Below are 8,791 nucleotides of genomic sequence, written 5' to 3' on the forward strand. Positions count from 1 at the left end.
TAGTAGACAAAAAAGAAAATCAATAATATACAACTCAAGCATGCTTGGTGATCTCAAACCAACTCACAAGAGATCCCACCCAAAGGAAAGGAGCCAAGATGCTATGATCCTTAAGGCAAGATGCAAATGCAATGTTATGATGCCATGAGGGATCTTAGGGTCAAAATTAGGATATTACACATTGGTGGTGCCCCAAAAAAATCAGAAATCCTACCCATTTTATGGGTTATCTATTGATAACTCATAGTCGTGTTTTAGAGAAGTGGGGTAAACATGTTGCATATCTGTTGTGTAATTGTGTGAACCATATCATGGTTGCTTTCATCCATTAACTATATCATGACTTGGAGAGAGTTATTGGTTAAAGACGAAGCATTATGCGAAGGAAAATACCTCATTCTTCTTGGTGGTTGTCCTAATTGGCCAAAGATGCTCATGGTGGACGCTGAAGCCAAATATGGGTTAAAGGGCGATGATGTTGCCATTGCGCTCTATGAATATATTGACTTACTAGGGTGGAGCCTTTCCATCTTTGCAGTTGGCATGCCATACGATTGTTCCTTTTGAGGCAACGAGTAGCCTAAATAAGGAGGCCTATGGTCTCCTGGATTCCTTAATTCCCTAAAAAGGTAGGTGCGATTGGTACTTGTGGTTATGAAATCCCCACATCTTTTGGTATAGAATACGCCACTTCTTAGCTTATGATAGTGGGGATCTCCTCTACTGAGGTTGGAGCCATAGAACTTCCGAAACTATTAACTACCGGTTGTCCTCCTGGATTTGCAGAATTACATTGGGAAGGGGTTTGGTTTTTTCTAGACATGTCGAAAATACACTTACCACTCCTCAAGTGCATACAACACAGAAGACCAAAAATCAGAAGATACAAAAACAAAGCGTAAGACATTACTTTCTACAAAAGAATTTTCACAAAAGGGTCTTGCCAGGTGTGCTAATTTTTTTACTTGTGTTTTTTATAAACAGTCACGAGTTTGAAAGTCTATGGGATTAACTCGAAAAATCTCCAAAGATATTTGTGCAAATAATTTGTGTGAACACGCGTGCGTGTGAATTGAATGTAGCATAACAAAAGACTTTAAATGAAGTCAAATTGTGATAAATGATAAGGTAAAACGAAGTAAATAACATTAAATAAAGGAAAGGAAAAAGTTCAAGTTCTGCTTAATGAAATTCTGGTATCAGATATGAGATGTCGAAGGTAATGTCACGACACTAATATCTGAGTAATGCAAACAGGATAAAGATAAAGAATAATAATGCAATAGACACAAGCAATTGTTAACCCAGTTCGGTCCAACTCACCTACATCTGGGGGCTACCAAGACAGGAAGGAAATCCACTAAATAGAATCAGTTCAAAGACTCTCCGTACACTTCAACAAGTTACAGTCTTTCTCACCTAATCTCTACCCGTGCGACTTCTACCTAAGCACTCTTAGATATGACAACCCACTCACTTCCCTTCAATCACACCTGTGATTTTAAACAACAATTCCTTGTGAAAAGAAGACACTTTTCAATAACACACACTTGATCTTCAATCAAGTAGACACACACTTGATCTTCAACCAAGTAGACACACACTTGATCTTCAACCAAGTAGACACACTCTTGATCTTGCTTAACAGCTTTGATTAAGTAGACACACACTCTTGCTTAAAAGCTTAGAGTGACAAATTACAACCCACAAATCAAACCAATTCAATCATCTATGAGTGAATTGAATGGCTTACAAGTCTCACGACTAAACAATACACAAACCCTCATATTCTCTCAATATTTCGCTCAATATTGGTTGTGTAACAAATCAGGTTTTCCATGTCCTATTTATAGAAGCATTCAGTTGGGCTTGGACATCTTGAAAACCCTAAAACTATTTTCCAATTAAATCTTCTCATGACAACTGGTTAGATCTCCTTGGAAAATAAGTAAATCTGGTTGTAATCAATGATTAAATGCGCCTGCAAATCATATCTTCAATCATACATAGATTGCCATTAAATGCGCAATCACAAAACACATAACATTCTCCTTGAATGTTCTGTGTACAGGATGTCATGACATCGGGTCTGACATCCTAGAACAATCCTGCATAATTCCATTTATAATTTCCAGCAGGTACATAATATCAGATGCCATGACATTGTGTATGACATCCTGAAACAATCCTGCATAATTATACTTTTTAAACTCTAGCAGGTACATAAATATCTTAAGTTAAGACATCACATGCAACATCTTGTGAACACTCTTTGTTTTACCAAAATTGCTGCCAACACTAATGGAGACAAAAAGATTAAGAAAAATGCATGGACGCATACGCATACATGTTTCTCGCTCAACTGTTTCTGAAATTCTAGTTAACAAACTTTCGATGTCACACGGGATGTTATGACATCCCATTTTGCACAGACAAGAATTATGCAGAACTTAAAAAGTAAGTGCAGTAAATAACACAAGGAATTGTTTACCCAGTTCGGTGTCACACACACCTACGTCTGGGGGCTACCAAGCCAGGGAGGAAATCCACTATTAGTAGTATTAATTCAGACCTTAAACTAACTGTTTAATCCTATCACTTAATACCTACCCAATGCAATTTCAATCTTACACTAAGATCAGAGTTCCTACTCACTCCCCCTCAATCACCTCAGTGATTACAACCTTTAATTAGATTAAAGTTAATGGTGAAGTCACACTTCAAACAACTCTTGATTGTGCTTAACAACTTTAATCAAGATACACAACACTCACGCTTAAAAGCTTAGAGTGACACAACACTTACAACTCAATGAACACCCTAGTCCAATGCAATCATCTAGGTGATAATTGCTTGGCTCACAAGATACACCTAATACAAGACACACAAAAATACAGCAGTGAAGTATGATGGAACACTAAAATCTTCACGCCTAAAATCCCCGAGTTCTGAATGAAGGATTGTCATCCTTTTATATTGCAGAAACTTGGGCCTTGTACTTGTATTTCCTAAAATTAAGGTCAAGCAAGTTAACCTAATTTCCACATATTAGGGTACTAACAAATAGGCTATTTGTTAGGTTGATTAATTGTATCTCAGTTGTTAGTTTCCTGGATTTTAGCTCAGCTGTTGGATTCCTGAAGAATAGCCTGAGAAAAATGCTGAAATAGAAAAACTAACCATCCTACAATCTAGCATATGCTGTCAGGAATGAATGTCACAACATTCAGTTTGACGTCCAGAACATAGATCATATGCTAAGTCTGTTATTTTTCTGAAAACAGACTGTACAAAGTGTTGTACTGTAAAAGACCAACCAGTCTATACTTCAGTATCAGCTTACAGTAATAAATGTCAAAACATCCAATTTGACATTTACAGAATGAGCCTTATGCCAGGTCTGTTATCCTCCTGAAGAACAGACTGAGATACATACTGAACTGTAGCAGAAAACCAACCTGCCTATTATTCAGTATATGCTGTCAATGATGAATGTCATAACATCCAGTTTGACATTCAGACAGTAGGCCTTATGCCAGGTCTGTTATTCCCTTGCTAAACAGACTGAAATTAAATACTGAGTTATAACAGACAACCAACTGTTCTATACCTCAGTATCTGCTGTCAGGGATGAATGTCACAACATCTAGTTTGACATTCAGTAAATCTTGTATTAGCTAAACATGCAGCATACTACTCAAGTATGTCATGACATCAGTCAAGACATCAGAGTACAGTTAGATGTTCTAACACAAAATGCAGCCAATTAAACATCTCCAAAGCATGTCATGACATCAGTCAAGACATTAGAGTCCAGTTAGTGTTTTAACATAAAATGCAGCCAATCAAACATCTATAAACTCCCCCTTTGGCAAATTTTTGGCTAAAACAACTTGGCATCACAACAGAGTTCACAGCAGCGGAAAACACACATCTAGCAGGGAAATTAACCTAGCTAATACACTCAGAGAAGCAACACACTCAACACATATAGAAGTTAAATAAAAACTTCTAATAGCAGCACACATACAGAAGTTAAATAAAAACTTCTAACAACAGCACACATACACTCATCACACATAGGAGTTGAACATCAAGCTGCAGCACAACCTCTGGATTAGAGGATCTTCAATATCTGTTTACGCACATAGCAATTAATCTGTTGTCCTGGGGCACCACAGGTGTTACTCCCCCTTTTTGTCAAAAATGTTGCCAAAGCAACACTTTAAATTACAGACCAAAATAAAACATAATTACACATAAATGACAGAAATACAGGAAATGATTTAATCACCTGACTTAGAGTCAGCCTCATCATCAGTGCCATCATCAGAACTGGCATCCTCTTCACCCTCTGCACTTTGCCTTGCAGCTCCTTCTGTAGCATCAGCAGATTCACCAAGCACACCACCATCAAACATCTCCAATTTTATAATCAACTTTTCCAAAGTGAGCTTCCTTGCTGTCGCATCACGCGAAACACCCGGCGGGAAAAGAAAGAAACAACAGAGCCGCCACCGTGCGTTATTTATCCCAAAAGAGGGAAAGGAAACGCTCGAAGTAAACCTGGGAAAGAACATGGTCTCGCGACCAAAGAGAATGGGTTCGGGAGTCGGTTATGCGAAGGGAAGGTGTTAGGCACCCTACGCATCCGTAGTACTCTACGGGATCCACGCACGCTAGAAAGGAAAATTGGTTGCTAAACGCTGCTCAAAACTCACACACACAACTGGCTGAAAGAATAGAAAGAGACTGACTGAAACTGAACTCGGCAGGATGTCGCATCCTGGGCCTACTTAGTCTATCAAGCATAGACATCAGAGTCCAAGTAGTTCGGACTGGGGAAACGACACATGCTCGCTAGGATGTCGCATCCTATGCATACGTATCTTCTCAGACGAGAGAAGAATCAGAGCATTCGTAGCTCGGCTGACACGCACGCAAACAAAACAAAACACAGGCAAACGTGGAGCCCGACTGCCAATCACTGGACTTATGTCAGCATCCGAACCTAAACACACGCACACTGGAACCCAAATGCCACTCGATGGACTTACATCGGCTTCCAAGCACACAACAACACAACAAGTTAATAGGGAGTCGGGGACTCAGCCTATAACTATCAAACAAACACAAAAGAAAAGAAAAGGCGCCCGGAGAGATCAGCTCAATCTCCTGCCTACATACTTCATCTGGTGTGAAGATCAGGGCGATGTAGTTCCCCTACGCAGGGACAAAGGTTCTAGCCTAACCAGATAACAGAGGGAGACACAAATCTAGGGAGACTACGACTCGAGCCTAGATGTTGTCATGCAAAAGTCAACCCTAAGTTAAGGTTTCTAGCTAAATGGCACAAGGGCCAACCTATCCTGAACGGACACAGGAAAAAGCAAAGGGTCTCGATTGCAACTAGGGCAAGAGAAGAGGGATATCTCAATCACAACAAGGGTGAGAGAAAAGAGTTAGTGTTAGTGGTTAGTCAAACTCGGCAAGACATCGCGTCTCGTGCCTACGTATCTCATCTGAACATGAGAATCAGAGTTGCCGTAGTTCGGCCAAACAACTCTAAGTATGGCTCACACAAGGGTTAAGCCACACAGTCTTGACTTGCACAGGAAACAAGTCAAGCACAACCTATCTTGCACAGGGGCAAACCTAAACTACACCTAAAGAGGCAAAGCACACAGGCAATCACAATCACAAGAAGCACACTCTATATGCATACAAGAGGCTCAAGCAAAAGGTTAGGCACTAGGGCCAACTGGAATAGGGTAAGATTGCTCTTAACCTTGCCATTGAGAGGCTAAGGTGAAGCAGATGAAAGGATGAAGTGAGGATGAGACCTCACAGCTCTTATCCCTGGCCGGGGAGAGCTAATAGACAAATGAGCATGGGTCCAGAAAGTGGGAACCCTTCTATACTCGAAGACTCTGACACTGTACACTTTGTACAAGATCTTGGGTTTGTATCCCAATGCATCAACACACAGCAGTGTGAGCAGAGGGATGACACAACAAGAGTAGTGGGGGATAGATTGCTTATCCCTACCTTCCACCAATTGCCTTACTTGAAGGACTTTTCCTGCTTGGGACAATTTTAAACAAACACAGGCATTGCCTCTTAAGGAGGACTTCAGACAGTTTGCCCGGTCAAATAACAGACCGGGTCTCCAGACTACATGAAGAAGAAATGTTTATACCTCAAAGCAAATGCTAAATAGCAAAGCAAGCAAGCAAGTTCAAAGAACTTAGGCAACTAAGGTACCTGAAAAAGTCAAACTTATCAGTAGACAAGTCAACAGTTCAAAATCAAAAGGAAATGAACCAATGGTCAACCGCAGAGGGATCAATTGTGCAAGGCACAAAGACTCAAGCATATGAGTCACCTACAAAACAAAGGTTAGCACATTAAACAATCAACTAAAACACATTTGAATGATCCTCAAGGCATTGGTGCTTAACCTGAAACAGATGAACTCAACATAAGCTTAGAAGACCACTAGGACTAGCCTAGGGTCAAAGATGAAAGAAAAAGTCAAGGCAGCAAGGAAAAGTCAACCCAAACCAAGTTTAAACATTCAAGAAGCATGCTCAATTGGATTCATAATCAAATCATACATCATGGTCATTTCATATGCAAAAGGATGTAAAGCATGGCAAGAGAAGCATACAAAAGTCAACAGCAAAGACTTCATTCAAAAGTCAACTCAAACAATCTCAAAAATTATGAAATAAATCACACTCAATCCTAACATCTAACATGGTATACATGTCAAATTTCATGGCATTTGGATGAGAGGAAGGCAGTCAAGTAAAATCATGAAGTCAAACCAAGTTCAAGTAAGCATGGTGAAAGTCAACAAGCATGGGTCAACTTCAAAAAATCATATCAATTTGAAAACAGAATAGAAATGAATGAGATTAACACCAATGCAAAGCTTGAGATGTCTAGTTATCACATATGGAATTTCATGGTCATACAATAAGATTTGAGAATTTCACAAAAGATTTGGCAACATGTATCACAAAAAGTCAACAAATGACTAAGCATGGAAGAAAATTCTCAATCAAATGGAAAACAGCAAGATTAATTCCAAGAAAATTCATACACAAACTAGACATGTGATAGATGATTCATGCAAAATTTGGGATCATTTGGATGTAGGGAAGCATGTGAACAAAAATTGGGAAAATACATGATCATGGTATAGCACCAAATGTAACACATAACTTCTGAAAATCATAACTCTCAATCCACAAATGATAAATGCACAAACTTTATATGGAAATGAAGGTCAATGTGTCTAGTTTCACCACAAAAAATTTCAAGCTCATTGGATGCAATATGAGCATTTCACAATTGGAATGGCACAATGTATCATTTTGGCATACATGTTGAAAAATCATTTATCATTTAAAATCCAGAACATGGAAAATTAATTAAAATTCACAACAAAATAGAGGACACCTTCATGAGTTTAATGCAAAAAATTCCACAATTTTTGGAGTTAAAATGAATTAGAAATGAATTGTGGAAGTTGGATGATATTTGGATGAAACATGAGCAAAATAGCATGAACTAGTGGTCAAACCAAGGTCAACGGATGGCATTTTTGCAAATATCCCTTCATTAATCAAAACGGTGTGTTTTGGGCAAGCAGAATGAAATGTTTTCATTGGTCCTCAGCCAATGAAACAGTGATTTGGCCAATGGACTCAAAATCTGGGTTTATCACATAAACCCTAGGGTTTTAGCAACATGTTGCAAGCATCGAATCATGAACAACAACATCAAGCAGACAGCATGGCATTGGCAAACAGCATCATGCAACATTGAACAACCACCACCAAACACGACACACACAATGCAATGGATTTTCTGAGCATATTCAAAGCAACAGCAGGGCATGTTTATCATTATCATGTAATCATCATAAGCAACAACAAGCAAACAGCATGGTGCAGTAACAGTATGTTCATGCAATATCCAAAACAGCCAATAAACCAAACACAACAAGCACAATTCATGTGGATTTTTTTCTGGGCAGGCTCGATAGAGTTCATGTACAACAGGGCATCACCTTCATGTTCATGCTCATTGACATCAAAAACGAATTTCCACAAAATTGCACAGAAGCATGGCAGTGAATCATAACATAAACAACAGCCAAACATATGCAGCATATCCAATATCTTCTGGTTTGAAAATCTCTAGGGTTCTAGCAGCAACAGGGTGATTTCATAAATCGAATTTCAAACAGCATGGCATTGACATAAGGAACTTCATGCGAGCAAACAAAACCAAACACGAAATGGACAAATTCCTGGGCACTTCAAACCTAGGGTTTTGACTACAGTACAGTATCATTATCAGCATTTTCCAAATTTCCAGCAAGATTGAAGTATAACCAAACTTCACAAACAACATGTCATGGTGTTCACCTAACCAAATACATCATCAATACAAACATCAAGTTCATCAACTCTAGCTAAACAGGGGGGTATTTAGCAAAACATGATTGATTATGAAACTTTAAAATCCGATTTCTCACTCAATGTATAACCATTTCACACGATTTAAACTTCATAACACTCAGCAATGCAAGGACTACACATGGCATAGCATCATTTAAAGAAGCAAAGCAATCGAAAAAAACTCACTTGTTTGAAGGAATTCGATGGAGCAGATTTGTTTGAAGGTTACAAGCCCAAACAGATGCAAATGATGGTTGATGGTGAGGTATACTTGAGGAACCTTGGCTTAGGAATGCTTGCAAGTGCTCGAATCTTGG

The sequence above is a fragment of the Lathyrus oleraceus genome, chromosome 3 (assembly GCF_024323335.1).
Source record: "Lathyrus oleraceus cultivar Zhongwan6 chromosome 3, CAAS_Psat_ZW6_1.0, whole genome shotgun sequence".
NCBI classification, from domain to species: Eukaryota; Viridiplantae; Streptophyta; class Magnoliopsida; order Fabales; family Fabaceae; genus Lathyrus; species Lathyrus oleraceus.